General features: G+C 46.3%; 1 protein-coding gene across 1 annotated transcript in view; it reads right to left on the bottom strand.

Moving 5' to 3' along the window:
- nonC (serine/threonine-protein kinase Smg1) overlaps positions 1–19,090 on the bottom strand; it is a 455,954-nt gene that overhangs the window by 267,068 nt on the left and 169,796 nt on the right. The window lies entirely within an intron of this gene.

Raw genomic sequence — 19,090 nt, 5'->3', positions numbered from 1 at the left:
ATGAGATGGTCTTTGCAGTGGAGCCTCGATGCTGGTGATGGTTGGCGTCACAGATGAAGCACCACAATGAGACCTGCTAGGATGATGAAACGTTAGGAGTAATGTTGGAGCTTCTACCGATGTTTGGAGGCGCCCAAAGGGTCCAAAGGACTTCAGGTACTGAAGTGGTACACTCGATGTTTAGAACGAATAAACCCTTTCTTATGGAAAGGGTTGGGTCATCTACTACAACGGCATCTTTTGATATGCCACTGCGAAACACAGAGTCACGGGATAATACCACAGGGGCGGCCGTAAGTTGAGCCACCAAACTCATTTCTCTGGGGATCATTAGGTCAGGGGAGGTCACCCCCTGCGACCTGCCACCAAGTCAGCCGTCGTCAATGAGGCAACATTTTATGGAACGACAACTGGTCGCTACACTGGTATGGTCAGCTGGTCGCCCAGCGCTGGTGGAGTGTGAAATGGTGGGAGGTAAGGTAATGATGTTATGATACCCCCTTCTCTCCCCCTTCTCTGTGTAGCAGACAGGGTGATGGACACAGCGTCTGGCGCGCATGATGTAGCCATCAGCCGAAATCCACACGGGAACTAGACAGGGGAAGGGATGTCTGTGCTTCATGAGGCTGGACATCGACCGCTGATAGAAGCGAGTGGCAATCAGGTGTGTGGTCCTGGTGGTCTGATGCGTGGTCCTGGTGGTCTAATGCGTGGTCCTGGTGGTCTGATGCGTGGACCTGGTGGTCTGGAGAGTTCTCCTGGTGGTGGTGGTGTTGGTCTGGAACCGGTGGAGATGATGGTGTCTTGGGTTCCTCGTCTCAGCAGTAGTGATCCCTGGTCCGGCTCATTTTTTTTTTTTTTTTTGTACCGACGTGTCTCCTGGCTGCAGGACAGAGGTTAGATGCACCGGTAAGGAAGGTTGGAGATCATCTGAAGGCGGTGCAAGTGTTACTGGAACCTAGAGATATGGACAAGAAGGAAGGAATGGGTGAGAGAGGGATATGGGTTAAGGGCTCTGATAAGGGTGTCAAAGGTGTACAGGTTTCAGACGGCCACTGGAGGTGGCCTCTGTCTCCCCACGTTGTTCAATAGTGAAGTGTTTCAGGGTACGAGTCAGCACTCTAAAAGAACCTTCCTGTGGCTGCTTTAAGGGTCGGTGAGCTGCATCCTCTCTGAGGAAAACATGAGTCGCGCAGAGATCTCGAGGAACACACGTAGGCCGAGTGGAGGGATGGCGAGGTGGAACAGGGTGGATGTCTGGGGGTTCGGTCGTAAAGAGGGCAAATGTTGGGAAGAGGAATTCCCCCCGGGAGCCGGAGAGTGGAACAGTACATCAGTTTCTGCAGCTGAAAAACTCACGTCCTCTATCTTCGCTGAGCGTATGCCTTAATAGGATGAGGGGAAGGGTGTGGGCCCAGGCTACAGGGTGGGGTTGCACCATGAGTGAGGCCTTGAGCTGCCGATGAAATCATTCGACCACACCGTTGGAAGACACGCGACACTGGGTCTCTACAGCTTCTCGACATGGCCCTCTGATGGCTCTGTGTGCATCTCCCCCCCCCCCCCCCACATTCTTTACTATTCCCCACATCAAACTGGTTTAGAAACTTACATGTCGGGATCAAATTATCCAGTACTCATCTCATTTCCATGGGAGGCAAATAAATGGCCTCCAACCCCTCACTGTAATTGACTTTTATCTCACGGAGTACCTTTGTTGCTATCTTCTAAACCTCTATTATTCCTTTGTGCTTTTTAAGTGCACAAAACCAAATCAATGAAGCAAATTCCCTTATGTCTCATACACACTGTGAACAGTTTTCTGAGCATTTCATAATCCATGAGCAAAACAATGATAGCTGCCAGCAAACAGTTCGTAGTTTTTACAGTTCTCGTGCACTGAACTCTTGCGAGAAAGTTCCTCTCACACGCGTCTTCTCTTTTCTCTTTCAAAGACGGTTTTCTAACCATCAGGGGAGTCGTAACATTATGGCTGCCTGAAAATCTAGCTCAGTTTCCCGTGTGGCACAGTATCAAAAAGAAAAAAATCTGACAGTCCAGGCACACTTAGGCGCGTATTCAAAATGTCGTACAAGGGGGCGAATTATAAATTCGTCAGAATCATGAGGAAAAACTCGAAACAAAAGTATCTAAAAGGAAATTAGTGCCTTTGAAATTAAATCTCTAATGCTAGTGAACTTCCTCTTTATTCCTTGAAAAGATGTTAGGTGCCCATACAAAGGTGCCCATACATCAGCGTAACTAATATTTCCTTACAAGGCTAAAGTTACCCAGACAAATAGACTCATTTTCTATCATAGCTTGACAATTGATCTAAGAAAATGAGAATCAAGATTAAATGGGTAGGTATAAAAGCCGGAACAAAAGGTAAAAAGAAAGAAAAAAAGGAGAAAGAGAAAGGTGGCATATCGGACAGTTCACATATTAAAGAATTTTTATATTCTAGCCGCTTTAAATCCATGTCATCAATCCCACGTACAATTTTTTTGCTTAATAAGAGGTCTCATAACAGCTGGTTCTTATGGTTTAAGTTCATCCAAAATGTCACATTTCCCTAAATGAATACGATCAAGGCAATCATACGAAAAGAAAAGATCATTACATTTACTTTAAAAACTCCTTCTTGGGCTCCAAATAGCATTACTGATAAATTGGTCGGGAACACCTAGTTTAAAGAACAATTTAGAATCCCTTTGAAATCTCAACATGTCATGTTGAATAAATAAGATTCGGTAATAAAGCTTTGAAATAATCAGGCGTTGAATATATTACATGATTATTCACCATATTTAATCAGTCACTACTTGCTGGCTCTTGAGAAGCAATACCCAATATTTTGGGTCATTGTTTAAGGTATGGAAGCCTTTCAATTATCTTCTATTCCAAGTTAGAAAAATAGCCTCACATTTTTCCTGTTTTAAGAAAATCAGATATGCATCAAAATTTCAGTATACGTCAGATGTTTCATGATAAATAAATTCCTGGTGTCTGAATATTACTTCAGAACCTTTAAGATCAGTAATTAGATTCTGAAGTATAGTAATTACACGTTTAACACTTCCTAGTCTTTTACTCTCCATAACTATATGTTATGTGCCGACCCTAAAAAAGAGGTACAGATTGTTTTAGTTAATCAAAGTAAAGAAACCTTTCAGCATCATACAGGTTTGAAACAAACTTTTTTTTGACTTGAAAAATACTCTAAATCCGCAATTATATTTTTGCCATTTTCTCCTACTAATGTATTTCCAAGACAGTCTTCGTGTAGGTCATGCTTTTAACACTAAATAGAATTCTGGGACCTTAATGTTACTTTGCAACTATACTAAGGTCGGTAATTAACCATAAGCAATGATTAAATGTCTGACATATTAATCATTGAAATGATCACTCACAGTTAATCTGTGATTGGCTAGGGCTGGGCTTTCGCTGGGAGGTCGGCAAGAGAAAGGGGGCAGGATAGGGCCGCCCAGCAGTTGATCCCTTGGGAAGGATCAAGATGAAGAGTTAGAGGAAAGCTCAAAGACTGAGAGGAAAATAGTCTCTCGCTGAAGCGCAGAGGGCCAGTTGAAGCATGTACGAAGTGAGGTGAACGGGAGTCTGAGTTGATGGGACGCTGGAAGTGCTGAACGTTAACCCACCACCCCTTGATGAGGGTGGTGGTGGGTTAAGGGCTTAGTGAGGGCATAACCCACAGGTTGAGGAAGGCTTCAGGCAACAAGGCTGGGAAGCGATACAGATGGGATTCATTTATTTAATTTTTTTTTAGAGAGGGAAGCAAGGGTGAGGGGCTGCGGGAGTCATGGGTAGGAGAGGGCTGAATGACTGAGGGCTACGGGAGTTGTAGGTGAGGTCTGCAGGAACACGCTCTAGGAGAGGGCTTGAAACAAGAACGAGATCACTGGAGAAATAACAGCTTCTGCAAGGGCTGAAGGGCTGAAGGGCTAGCTAAGGGGGAGGACGACCAGGAGTGATTCTGAACGCCCGAAAAGCTTAAGGACAGAGAATAAGGGCTAAGAGACAGGTGCATAGCTGAGTGCTGGCCATGCGAAGCTTCAGATGAGAGGGCTGCGAGACTGAACGGATACGCAGGAATAAGGAAGGAATGGGAGAGAGAGAGAGAAAGGGCTGCAGGAGGAAGCCGTGGGACAGAGGGCTACAGGAGGGGAGGTCTACTGGGGGTGGGGGGTGGGGTTAGGGGAGGGGGGTGTCCAATTAACAGCGGTGTGTGTGGTGGGGGAGGGGGGGAGGGAGGGGAAGGTCGAGGGTTGGTTGGTGGTCGGCCGGGGAGTCAAAGGCTAATTAACCGGGCCCTCTGGCGGCCCAACCTTGACCAGCGCCAAGTCTGTGTCCTGCCAGGCAGGTTGGGGGTTAGGGGCTGGGGCTGTTTGGTGATCCGGTAGGTGGTGGAGGAAGTGGGTGACGGGGGCGGTGGGTGGTGGAGGAGGAAGTGGGTTAGTGGTGGGTGGTGGTGGAGGAGGAAGTGGGTTGAACGGTGGTGGTGGGTGAGGAAGGGTGTGGGTTGACGGTGGTGGTGGGTGTTGGAGGAAGTGGGTTGACGGTGGTGGTGGGTGGTGGAGGAAGTGGGTTGACGGTGGTGGTGGGTGGTGGAGGAAGTGGGTTGACGGTGGGTGGTGGATCCCACGTGAAGGGGAGAGCCTGATGGTGGAGGGAGCGACGGTGGATGAGGAGGATGCGCCTGACGGTGGCGTCAGAACCTATGTTGGAGGAAGTGCTGGATGGGGGTGGTGGTGGTGGTGGTGGTGGTGATGGAGGAGGCGGGTGATGATGTTGGAGGATGGGGTCCTGCCTGACGTCACCCTGGGGTACCTGCAGAGCCCCTGTGGTAAGAGGGTGACCGTCCTGTCCTTGACGACTGAGGCAGATTGTTGCAGGTCATGGTACTGCGGCCGATGGAGCGGCTAGAGACGGGAACTAGAGATGGAGGGACTAGTACGAGATAGAGGGAGGACCGGGAAACTAGTACGAGATAGAGGGAGGACCGGGAGACTAGTACGAGATAGAGGGAGGACCGGGAGACTAGTACAAGATAGAGAGAGGACCGGGAGACTAGTACGAGATAGAGGGAGGACCGGGAGACTAGTATGAGATACAGGGAGGACCGGGAGACTAGTACGAGATAGAAGGGTGGGGTGTGACTGGGAGATAGAGTAATGGGAGACAGACAGAGGGTGTAGCGGAAGAAAGACTGGAGGTTGTAGCGAAATACTGATATAGGAATAGTGGAAGATAGATAAAGGAATAGTGGAAGACAGTACATAAAGTAGTGTCAATAGATAAATGGAATAACGGGAGACAGAGCGAGAGGCGGGAGGCTGACGAAGCAGTGAGGAACGTGAAGTATATCATCGGAGGTGACTTGTTATGTTGTAGGAGAGGCTGTATTCAGGCAAGAGGGAAACCAACCTTTGATAATAAGAAATCGCTAATGTTTACGTCACTATGACGTACGTCTACCACAGCCCTGCATACTAGTCGTCCATGAGTGCTGTGTGTGTGTGTGTGTGTGTGTGTGTGTGTGTGTGTGTGTGTGTGTGTGTGTGTGTGGTTTGAAGGGGGAATGGATGCCCCCGTCGTCATCATCGTCGTCAGCATCTGTTTAGAGTGAGTGTCATCTCCGGGCGTTCACGAGATGGTGACACCAGGACTTGATGGTGATCATAACTGTTCACCGGGATCACTAGCAGCCACCGAGGGTCAACTTAGGGTTTGTGTGCTCCATGTATCCATAGATCTTCCAAAGGAGTCCACACTTCCCGGCTACTAGGAGTTTGCGCAGCCTTGCCATTGACCCCGGTCAGCCCGTGAATGAGTCACGGTCAATATCTCGAGATACGAAGCATCGGAATATTGTCAAAAGGAAGTCTATCCTGAGGAGAAATGATCTTGGATCGTGCATCACAATGACCATCATTTAAAGGCAAAAGTAGGGGAAAAAAACTATGAGTGGGAAGTTTGCTGGATACATCATCCACTACTTGTAGTTTTATTCACGTTATGAAGAGATAGATAGATGATATAAGACTGGGGAATTCCTCGTTTTATTCTACCTATCCATCTTGGCTCAGTACACACTTCCTCTTTGTCGAGAAATGGATCGCCGGTAAGATATTGCTGCTGCCTCTCGACAGATTCTGGGAAAAAAGACGTGTGACAAAATGCTCACCCACAACTAGGTCCTCTTACCCTCACCTGAACAGCCCTCAGGGAGATCAATCTTAGGAAAGGATAGCTCAGAAATTGCCTCTCCGAGATGCTTCTCCTCCTAAACAAGGGAGTTTATATCACGCCACAATAAAACGGGGGGGAGAAGAGAAGAGGAGGAGCGACTTGCGACGTGGGAGTAATCATGGGGACCCAAGGAACGCTGGTGATGCCTCGTCTACAACTGACGGCGAGGGAGGGAGGGAGTACGTGCTGTGGCTGATGGTTCCGAGGACCATGCCAGCGAGACGTAGCCGTTAACAACCTTAAGGGTGTGCCAAGCGCCAGTAGGAAAATACCATTGAGCAAGTAGGAGATGCAATCTATGTGTGTGTGAGAGAGAGAGAGAGAGAGAGAGAGAGAGAGAGAGAGAGAGAGAGAGAGAGAGAGATCGTTCAGCACCGTTGAAGGGAGTGAAAACACAAGAAAAAATAGAAAAAAGAAAACATTATATGCACAATATATATATATATATATATATATATATATATATATATATATATATATATATATATATATATATTATATATATATATATATATATATATATATATATATATATATATATATATATATATATATATATATAAGAAAGAATGCCTCCCAAGTATTCCCTGCGTGTCGTAAAAGGCGACTAAAAGGGGAGGGAGCGGGGAGGGGGGCTGGAAGTCCTCCCCTCCAGTTTTTACTTTTCTAAAAGAAGGAACAGAGAAGGGGGCCAAGTGAGGATTTTCCCTTTTAGGCTCAGTCCTCTGCTCTTAACGCTACCTCAAGATATGGGAGGATGTGTGCATCTAAATAAACAGACACGGGAAAAGATATCCCATTTGATCGTCTCTGCAGTCAGTACCTCCCTGACTCTTGTCCTGTATCTAGTCATAAATGTCTTATCTCCCACCCACACCCCCACCCTCTCTCCCTCTACTCTATCTACACACACACACACACACACACACACACACACACACACACACACACAACAGCACGAGGGAAGAGGTCCTTCGCCTCGGACCTCCAAGGCTATGATAATCGGGGCTCCCCCCAAGACCTCCTTCACAGCTCGTTTTCTTTGTGAGGCGACCTCATCAAGGAACCATTAGCTGTACCCGTCTCACGACCGCACTGGCGGGGCGCCGCGCCTTCCTCCTCCGCCAACCATGTCGCTCGTCTCACCGTGCACTGTGGTGCCCCCCCCAAACACTCATGCGGTCTCTCAGGGGACTTAGGCAATCCCGCTTTTGTCCGAGGCTCAGATGGGTATGTCCGACTAGGCCAGCCTTCTCACCTATGACGACTATAAGCGACATGTCTCCTCCAAAATGACAAACAAAAGAAAAAAAAGATAAAACAAATCCTCCTTTTATCATCTTACATCAGAATCACTTGGGATAATCAACCCATATTTAGAATCCAGTGGATATCGTCTCATACCGGATGGCTTGAGACATGGAAAGGTAGAGGCATTGTAGGTATGGAGAGGGACAAGAGTACGTCCAGAAATTCTACGAGATCTTGTGACGAACGGGTTTTATCATGGCAGCGTCCACGCCCGAAGAAACTGGACGCTCTGAGGTCATTAGGATCAAAACACGATTCGATCTCTTGGACGCGAAGCACACACAAGCACAGGAGAGACAGGGCGCAGCCCTCCCATTATAATGTAGCAGAAAGACAATTGTTTATAGTTATGTGTGGCAAGTTATGAGGAAAGAACCAGTACCAGTTAAAGAACCAGTGCCAGGTAAAGAACCAGTACCAGTTAAAGAACCAGTGCCAGGTAAAGAACCAGTACCAGATAAAGAACCAGTGCTAGGTAAAGAACCAGTATCAGATAAAGAACCAGTGCCAGGTAAAGAACCAGGACCAGGTAAAGAACCAGGACCAGGTAAAGAACCAGTACCAGATAAAGACCCAGTACCAGTTAACCAACCAGGACCTGGAAAGAATTAGTACCAGGTAATACGTAAAATTACCGGGAACATTATAGTATCCATGGATTATGATATCACTGACAGTCTTTATAATATTAACCTAAAGCTATTTGCCGCTCTCCCTCAAGGAACTTATGCTGCTGATCTGATACGAGCTATAAAGACGTATCATTACGTCATGGTCATCTTATGTGATTTAATGTGTCTCGTAATGTCCGTGTACACGATTAACAAATAGGTGTGGGCCACCTTTCACCACCCGCTTATGGTTACGGCGAACTTCCATCTGAAAGATGAAATAACAGATCTTTTGGCGGAGTTTATGATGGAATCTCGGCACTCGGTGGTCCATGTGGCTTTCGTTTTCTGTGTGCTACTTGCTTGTTGCATGTGCACGACGTGTGCTACTTGCTTGTTGCATAGTGTACACGAAGTGTGCTACTTGCTTGTTGCATGTGCACGACGTGTCGTACTTGCTTGTTGCATGTGCACGACGTGTGCTACTTACTTGTTGCATGTGCACGACGTGTGCTACTTGCTTGTTGCATGTGCACGACGTGTGCTACTTGCTAACTGCATGTGCACGACGTGTGCTACTTGCTTGTTGCATGTGCACGACGTGTGCTACTTGCTAATTGCATGTGCACGACGTGTGCTACTTGCTTGTTGCATGTGCACGACGTGTGCTACTTGCTTGTTGCATGTGCACGACGTGTGCTACTTGCTTGTTGCATGTGCACGACGTGTGCTACTTGCTTGTTGCAGTGCCTACCGACATATGGGGCTTGCTTGTTGCTCGGTGTCCAGTGACGTGTCGTGCTTGTTCTTTGCTTAATGCCCACTGACAGGTTGTGCTAGCTCCAGACACTACCTTGATGTCCTGACTGTTGTCATCAGAAAGGAGGTAAATTTACGTATATTCGGAACCAGGAAGTTTACGAAGATAATCCACAAAACCCACATGGAAAGCTAACACCCTCTTGACTCAAAAGAGAACATATGGCTAGCTCTCTTAGCTAATTAGAGAAAACGTATGACAAGTTCTGTTGGCAAAAGAGAAAACACATGACATGTTCTGCTTGCAAAAGAGAGTTCATATGACAAGTTCTACTAGCAAAAAAGAATGCGTATGACAAGTTCTACTAGCAAAAAAGAATGCGTACGACAAACTCTCTTCGCAAAAGAGACAGCAATATGACATGTTCTACTTGCAAAAGAGAGAACGTATTTTGACGAACTCTCTTCGCAAAAGAGAAAACGTATCAAAACTCTACACCGTGTATTCAATAAATTCAATAAATCAGTCTATAAACACTGCTTCCTTCCCTTCCCCCTTCCCCCAATGAGTAATAACCATATCCCACAAAAACATGAAGACTTCAGCTTCTCTCTCTATTTCTTATTTGTGTGTGTGTGTGTGTGTGTGTGTGTGTGTGTGTGTGTGTGTGTGTGTGTGTTGAAATAGATCAGCACTCTGCCCGAGGGCCGAGGTAATCATTGCAAAAAAAAAAAAAAGACTATCGCATTCGTAGTCCTCACTCGCACACCAGGCTGTATCTATATCTAAGTTACTGCAGTACCAGTTTCTGGTAGGCGCCCTGAAGAACCCACCTTATCACTAAAGCCTTTGCTCCCATGGCCAAGAAATGAGTGATCTCCCTCATTTTAAGCAACCCCTTTTACTTATACCCAACACTCAAAAGCCCACACTCCTGCAGTGGGGCTTTCCTCACACTTCATCGAACGCACGGACGTTTCCATCCACCCTCCTCCATCGTTCTTTCGTTCACGAAAAAAAAAAAAAAGGATCATACCACAACCAACTCGATTGGCTAACCGGAACGACATAGATTGTCGATTTGGCCACACGAGCTGCTGCAGGAACACACTTGCCTGCACCACACGGAAGAGAGAGAGGGGAAAAAAAAACCCCTGCGAGTTAAGGAGATCCATCACCTCTTGCGAACACCCGACTCCCTGTTTGGCCACGCTCGAGCCAGGCCGCCTCACAGACAACAGGTCGATATTTAATTTCAGATCTGTCTGTGAGAAATAATGTGTCCCTCCTCCCCCCCTCTCTCTCCACCTTACACTAGGGAGTTTTCATTATCGAGCATCACTCCATAAATCACGACACCTATCGTGTTCTCTGGCTACTACCCCCCCAGGGCAGATTGCTCTTCAACCTTGGGTTAACTAGTTTTTGTCTTCGCCGCCTTCGTCTGCGACTTCTTGCAGTCGTCCTCCTTGTGTGCTGAACACGCCCGAATGCTCGTGAGATTCGTCAGGAGCGACCTGATCTTACCCCTCGCTCAACGGGTTATCAAAGAACTCCCTTCATGAAGACGGGTCTCCTCTGGTGGGGGCTCGTCCTGCCCTGGGGACATATGCCGTGGCGAGACCCCCGGGATGCACAACTGTAAATAAATGATAGATTAGCACTGTGCTACTTCCATGGTCATATGAGACAAGCACAGAATTCTCGAGAAAAAAGCCATAAACGAACCGTTAATTGAAACTGATAAACTATTGTACAGCATGTCTGTGGCCCCCAGTGTTCTGTGTATATTGTCTTAAAGACAGATAAAGTCTTTTTTCTTTTTCTTCATTATTATTATTATTATTATTATTATTATTATTATTATTATTATCATTATTATTATTACTATTATTATTATCATTATCATTATTATTATTATTATTATCATTATTATTATTATTATCATTATCATTATCATCATACTTATTATTAGTATCATTATCATTATTATTATCATTATCATTTGAAATGTTTAGTGCCATTGTGTGAAGGCACCTGGCACTGGTGGCTGGGGTTAATAACGCAATGGGTCATAGTGATGATGAAATGCTGTCCTCTGATCACCTCCACCTGGTGTCACTACAGCCATCCACCACCCATCATCCCTACACTTCAGCAGGGAATCACTAAAGCAGTGTGGGGGAGTGGATTACTTCCGTGGATTTCTCTTTTTTTTTTTCATGTCAGCTGCGACGGCACGGCCAACCAAGCGTGGCACTACTGAAAGCCATCTTTTTAACGCTGTGTATACAAACACACCCAAACCTTAGCCAGGTATATCCATTTGATCGACCAACTCACAGGGAAGGATGAACAGGTGGGTTGACTGTGGACCGACTGCGGTACCGAGGATCAGGTCAAGATGCAGGTTTGAGGGAACATTAATGGGTCGTGAGGATAAGCGAACGGCTCCTGTCGTTACGTCTTCGCTGGTAGAGCGAAGTGGTTTACTGTATGGAGGTCAGGGTGTCTTGTGTCACTGGTGAAGTCCCTCTACCTTGAGGCAATGACCTCGCTGTGACACTGGTGACGTCACCAATGACCTCGCTGTGACACTGGTGACGTCAGACACCTCGGCACTGCATGATGCATGGCAGAGAATGACGTGGGTCGTATCCGGATGACAGAAGTGGATGATGGAGAATTTCATGAATTCAGGTGACGTATTGAGGGATCTAGTTATCCACCTCTCTCTCTCTCTCTCTCTCTCTCTCTCTCTCTCTCTCTCTCTCTCTCTCTCTCTCTCTCTCTGTATGTCTGTCTGTCTGCCCGTCGAGTCTTACAGTGATCTGTCACTGTAGTTTCTCTCTAACGATCCCCTCCCTAACTGCTTCCTCATGGGAAGCCATTGAGACGTTGACAGAGTAAGGAAATTCAATGAAAATTTCCCTAATTTCCCGAAAAAAATCACCCTAATCTCTCGACCTTATGGAAATGAGTAAAAATCTCAGCCAGTTCTGAAAACTCTTTGCCCTGTCTGTCAATCTATGAGTCTGTCTGTCTGTCTGTCTGTCTTTTGCACACGCATCTGTCGACTGGTAAGTGTAGGGAAAACAGGTAAATGTAGGGAACATTCGTAAGATTCGAAAAAGTTTCATGACAGAGGAGAAAGTGCAAAAGATGGGGGGCTCCACGAGTGAAGAAACTCCCTCCCTCTGCAGTACAAGTAGGTAAGTAAACACACACACACACACACACACACACACAAGGTAAACCAGAGTTCGTGGATGTATTCTGTGAACGAGAAGGAGAATCTTGGCAAACATTATGGAGAGACTGTTGACCACGTCGCACCCCATTCCAGCCCTCCGGACGGTGTACAGATGGCGTCTCTGGGACGAAGTTCAAGCATGGCCTACCTCCCTTTGTCTGGCCGTCATGTGAGGGATCTCCTCTCTCTCTCTCTCTCTCTCTCTCTCTCTCTCTCTCTCTCTCTCTCTCTCTCTAATAACCAGCGGGAGTTCGACAATGGAACGCGGGTGTTGCAGACGAGATGGAGTTGGAGAGGAGATACGGTAGGTCATGTAATGATCGTAGAAAATTCAGAATTGGGGGGGAAGGGATGATGACGTGGAACAAATTGCTTGTGTGCTGTGACGTTGTTAGATACTGAGAGAAGAGAATCCACCAGGATCGTATATTAGAAATCCCTTGCCGTGAAGGAGGGGACAGACAGTTCGGGAGAGGGTCACCGTTTCATTCACGTCTGGAGCTGTGTGCGTGGAGGAGCTGGGCATATCGAGGCAGGGGACCGAGGCGAGGCAACCTCACGTTCTATTATCAAAGACGCCGAGAGCCGTGAGTTAGTAAGGATCTGGACAAACGCGTAATGCAAGGGGATCTGTTCTCCCCTAAACTTGGCTGTTTGAAAGACAGAGATCGTTTTCCGTCACTCTATCCACACACACATTTCCAGGCACATGGTAGGAACAGAGATAGATGGATAGATAGATGAGATTAGATTAGATAGATAGATAGGGAGAGATAGATAGATAGACAGATAGATAGATAGAGAGATAGAGATAAATAAATAGATAGATAGATAAATAGAGATAGATAAATAGATAGATAGATAGATAGATAGATAGATAGAGAGAGAGAGAGAGAGAGAGAGAGAGAGAGAGAGAGAGAGAGAGAGAGAGAGAGAGAGAGAGAGAGAGAGAGAGAGAGACACGTCTCTTTTTGTTAAGTTCGGTTCCATGTCCCTATCAACAGCGGAATGTAATTCTTTTTTTTTTCTAATATCAATCCTACAACCCATTAGCGAAGACCTAATACGTTCCATCGCTCCTCCGTTATCGACAGTCGGTGGATGGCTGGAAGGGGGATGACTTTACAGCTCTCTCTCTCTCTCTCTCTCTCTCTCTCTCTCTCTCTCTCTCTCTCTCTCTCTCTCTCTCTCTCTCTCGAGCAACAGTCAGTGATCAACACATTTGTATTTAGATCATGGGACAGATAATCTCACGCTGTCGTGTGACATGATCTCTTATATAAGTTTGGCCTCGATATTCCACTCTTAAGTTTCACCACTGCATGATTATAATGTCCCCCAGAGGAGATTCTACGGTGAGTGAGTTCGTCACTGCAATCACCGCAGTGGCGGCTGCTCCTCTGCTACTGAACATGTTAACGGTATGTTCCTGCAAGACTCACAACCGGGTTAAGGGCATTAGTGTATACGCCAGACGATTTCTCATCCATTTTCGACCCATCGACTCTGATTGGAAGTAGGGACAGAGGAACTGGTTAGCTGAGAAGTCAGCTGGGAAAAATACACACAGAAGCTCCCAGATTTTGACTGTATTGAATATGGCACGAAATAAACTCGAAAGCTTGGGGCTTCTGTGTTGATTTTAGAGTTAGACTTCCCTCATATTCTCTGCGTGTCGTAGAAGGCGTCGAAAAGGGAAGGGAGCGGGGGGGTTGGAAATCCTCCCCTCTCGCTTTCAATTTTACAAAAGAAGGAACGGAGAAGGGGGCTAAGTGAGGACATTTCCTCAAAAAGGCTCAGTCCTCTGTTCTTAACGCTACCTCGCTAACGCGGGAAATAACGAATAGTATGATATATATATATATATATATATATATATATATATATATATATATATATATATATATATAGAGAGAGAGAGAGAGAGAGAGAGAGAGAGAGAGAGTCCCCTTCTCTTGAGCCATGTCTGCAGCAGGTCGTCACCGCCCCCTACACGGCGCCCGCCACCAGCAGACATCACCCCCCAAAACAGCAGATTAATATTTCATGGGTCGTCAGGTTGGACTCGTAAAAGTCAGCGGCGGTGAAGCCTCCTGTAGCACGCTCTTCACCCTCCTACCATCGGGCGACGCTCCGACGGACACACAGAGTCGGTAATCCCACCAGTGTTGTCGGGAATATATGCCATGTTGTCCTCCCACCCCTCCCCCCAGAAGCTATCCTGATGATATAGAAATGAGGTTTTGCACACACGCTCCAATTTTTTTTCTTTTTTTTTTTTTTGAGCTCGTTATGTGAGTAAGTCTGACATTTGCGTCGACAGACCACGATGATCACTGGGGGTAACTGAGGGTGAGTCCTCAGGGCCTGGCCGTTCTCCTCCTCCTCCCTGAACATCCAGTTCAGTATTGATGTGGGTCTTTGCATACAAGATGTCGCGATCTGTTCGGTTGGATATTTTCCCCGCTCGGTGTTAACCCCCGGTCTCGCGTCCTCTTCGCTCCTGACCTCAGCCACAAACCATAAAATCGCATTTCCGTTTCAAGAAGGTTTTTGTAAGCAAAGATCAGTCGATTGTTCGTATATGTTCTCTCGTGGAGAGATGCGATCGTCCGAGCAGATAGCATTCTGCAACAATGTTTTTTTTTTCCTCAGTAGAGCAGAGCGCGCGTTTTGATAATCACTTTTGAGATGTGAGGACTTCGAACTCGCGCGCGCGAGAGAGAGTGAGTCCTGGAATGAAAGATTTCTATTCAGAAACCTGGGTAATTTACATAAGACTTGCACATCTATATTAGACTTACACTCCATCAACACTCGACGTCGGTAACGGAGCTCAGGAGATGGAAGTGTCAACGACTCCCTAATCCGATATATATTCCTCCTACTTAAGTGTTGAGTTTCCTTGGAGAGAGAGAGAGAGAGAGAGAGAGAGAGAGAGAGAGAGAGAGAGAGAGAGAGAGAGAGAGAGAGAGAGAGAGAGAGAGAGAGAGCCTCTTCCTCCTCCTCCTGCCGATCCACAATCACTCCTCCGGGCATCACTCGCGCCTCAAGGTGGTGGCGTCCCTACACACACACCCCCTCATAAAATACCATCACCGGATGCCATGAAGAGTCAGACTTTTAAAAGATTCGTCCTGAGGTGCTGACGATACGATGACGTCTGTTTGGAGGACGTCTCCTTCCCTCCCCACACACAAGACCCGCAAGAGGTGCAGTTGGAGGGAAAGCCGCAATAATGGATAGATCACCAAGCCTGGCTAATGGCGAGGGGCTTGTGGACTAGTGGTGGTGTCGGCTCGGTTGATTGTAAATATATCGGGCAACCAAATGACAGACCTGGCAGCGGCTGGGAGAGAGGGAGAGACAGTGTGTGTGTGAAGGCGGCTGATTTAATATATTCCTCGGGTGTTGTCGCCGTGTTGGACTTCCTCTTTTTTTTTCCTTTCCTGGACGTAAATTTAACAGTTGGTGACACAGGCGTTGTTCCTCCGTGGGCTGCGCATCTGTCACAGATGATGTTTTACGTCCACAACAAATGGGGGAACTAGATTATCTGCGGGGACACTCGTCCCTCTGCTTTGGGAGGAGGATGTAGCAGGATTTCCTCCTATACCAGGGACATATCTCACGTTTAGGGATATTTCTAAGAGATCATTTTCCTTACCGCTGGGGACTGTGGTGTGTATCACTATCTTAGGAATATGTAGAAAACTCATACGATGTACGATAAAGTTAAATGTTGTTCTGCTATCGTTCCAGTAATATCTTATGGATACACACCTGTCTACACTGTAGGTGGTGTGGTATGCCTTACTATCTTAGGAACATTATGGATTAGGAATATATTAAGGACAGACTCGTATTCCCAGTTTTCTTCAACGAAAACTCGTAATTTCCACAGGGACGATTTCGGGATATACCTTATTCGTATCGGGATAAACTAGTGATGACAATTTAGGGATATCTTAGGAAGAGACTCATTATTTGAGCGCAGTCAAGAACATTCTAAACTCGGAGACGATTATACAAACTCATCCAAATGTGATGACGAACACAGAGGCTGGCAATGCCCTTACGACCATCGTAAAAGCGATTTCTCTCTTCTCTGTTTGCCAGTCCTTCGCTTGGATCCTGACCGCGAATGCAGAGGTTGGCGGTGGTCAACGTGCGAGGCATTCGTAGGTCTTGCCGATTATACTGCAGGTAAACACTGGATGACTATTTGCCTGTCGGGATGGAGGTGTGGTGTCTGTGGTACTGTGTGTCGAGGAGGAGAGAGATCTTTCACGTGGATTGAAGGACTCATACTTGCTGACCGTTCCCTGTGTCACACTGAAGTCTTCAGCAAGCAGGTCATGCTATGTCATGCTTGACTGTTCTCTGTGTCACAATGGTCTTCAGTGAGCAGGTCATGCTATGTCATGCTGACCGTTCCCTGTGTCACACTGAAGTCTTCAGTAAGCAGGTCATGCTATGTCCTGCTTGACTGTTCTCTGTGTCACAATGAAGTCTTCAGTAAGCAGGTCATGCTATGTCATGCTTGACTGTTCTCTGTGTCACACTGAAGTCTTCAGCAAGCAGGTCATGCTATGTCATGCTTGACTGTTCTCTGTGTCACAATGAAGTCTTCAGTGAGCAGGTCATGCTATGTCATGCTGACCGTTCTCTGTGTCACACTGAAGTCTTCAGTGAGCAGGTCATGCTATGTTATACTGACCGTTTTCTGTGTCACACAGAGGTGTGTTAGCCAGGCTGTGCAAGGCTAGGTTAGGCAGCACAGTGAGTCCCTCGTGAGTGGTAAGTGATAATACATTTGCTTTAATGTCCAGAGGCAGCGTCCCTATGACAGTGTGGGGCAGGAGGTTCACACCCACACAATAAGGCTGTGAGACTGAATTTGTTATCCTGTACAACAGTTCTTTCATTACCTATCTGCATTTTCTATATCCCCCCCTAGAGCCATTTTTCTTTTTCTGAAAACAAGCGTGTGTGTGTGTGTGTGTGTGTGTGTGTGTGTGTGTGTGTGTGTGTGTGTGTGTGTGTGTGTGTGTGTGTGGTCACTCATGTATAGTTATATAAATGATATATCGTGTGCGTGTGTGTGTGTGTGTGTGTGTGTGTGTGTGTGTGTGTGTGTCGTCACTCGTGTATAGTTGTATAAATGATATATCATATTTGTATATAATCTCAATGATATATTCATCCTGCAGTTACCTAAGAAGAAACCCTCGTAAATCTTATCAGTATGAGCAAGAGAGAACATGATCAGTATGAGCAAGAGAACATGATCAGTGTGAGCAATAGAACATGATCAGTATGAGCAAGAGAACATGATCAGTATGAGCAAGAGAACATGATCAGTATGAGCAAGAGAACATTATCAGTATGAGCAAGAGAACATGATCAGTATGAGCAAGAGAACATGATCAGTATGAGCAAGAGAACATGATCAGTATGAGCAAGAGAACATGATCAGTATGAGCAAGAGAACATGATCAGTATGAGCAAGAGAACATGATCAGTATGAGCAAGAGAACATGATCAGTATGAGCAAGAGAACATTATCAGTATGAGCAAGAGAACATGATCAGTATGAGCAAGAGAGAACATGATCAGTATGAGCAAGAGAACATGATCAGGTATGAGCAAGAGAACATGATCAGTATGAGCAAGAGAGAACATGATCAGAGGATGTACTTTTCTTTAATGGCTCAGGGTCGCGGCTGCACAAATTCTTACAGGGATGATTGCTATCGCCCTAATGTCCGTTCTCCTATGGTTATCTACGTCAAGGAATCTTACACCTGTGTTCTGGACATTCACAACATACGAAAAATTTCCCAAATAAGTTCTCCTCGACGTCTGTTTAAGTAATCCAGATATATCCACGGGAGAAAATAAAATAAAAGGTTAGGATTTCTGTCGTTGAACTCTTAGGATATAATAATTTTTAGGTCAATCTTATTCAATATCGAGAGATTTCTTGAGCTTAACGAATCATCCAAAAAACCTGTGTGGTTGATATTACTTTTTGTCTGTATCCTGACCAGTCGCCATCGCTGGGTTTGGACGGCCTGACGCAACCAGGAACTCCCTCTCCTATACCTTCGTCAGTAGCAGACCGACAGGAACTCTACCTTCGTCAGTAACAGACCAACAGGAACTCTTCCTTCGTCAGTAGCAGACCAACAGGAACTCTCTCTCCTTTATCTTCGTCAGTAGCAGACCAACAGGAGCTTTCTCTCTCCTTTATCTTCGTCAGTAGCAGACCAACAGGAGCTTTCTCTCTCCTTTATCTTCGTCTGTAGCAGATCAACAGGAACTCTCTCCTTTATCTTCGTCAGTAGCAGACCAACAGGAACACTCTTTCCTTTATCTTCGTCAGCAGCAGACCAACAGGAACTCTCTCTCTCTCCTTTATCTTCGTCTGTAGCAGATCAACATGAACTCTCTCTCCTTTATCTTCGTCAGTAGCAGACCAACAGGAACTCTCTCTCCTTTATCTTCGTCAGTAGCAGACCAACAGGAGCTTTCTCTCTCCTTTATCTTCGTCTGTAGCAGATCAACAGGAACTCTCTCTCCTTTATCTTCGTCAGTAGCAGACCATCAGGAACTCTCTCTCTCTCTTTTACCCTCGTCAGTAGCAAAGCAACAGGAACTCTCTCTTTTTCACATTTAACTGTAGCAGATTAGGTGTTGTTATTGTAACTGTTTAGGCTCCTCCGGGTGTCGCTGTTGCCCGGGCCCTTGTCATACGACACGCTCAGCGTCGCTACCGTCGAATCAGATCAGGGGATCCGTGACACTAAGTCAGTCATACGCCTCCCGGGTTCTCTCCACTGATGCATCAGATCAACAGGTCCTGTGCCAGCAGACGCA

The sequence above is a fragment of the Panulirus ornatus genome, chromosome 4, assembly GCF_036320965.1.
Source record: "Panulirus ornatus isolate Po-2019 chromosome 4, ASM3632096v1, whole genome shotgun sequence".
NCBI lineage: Eukaryota > Metazoa > Arthropoda > Malacostraca > Decapoda > Palinuridae > Panulirus > Panulirus ornatus.
This window is presented reverse-complemented; position numbering and strand designations above follow the sequence as displayed.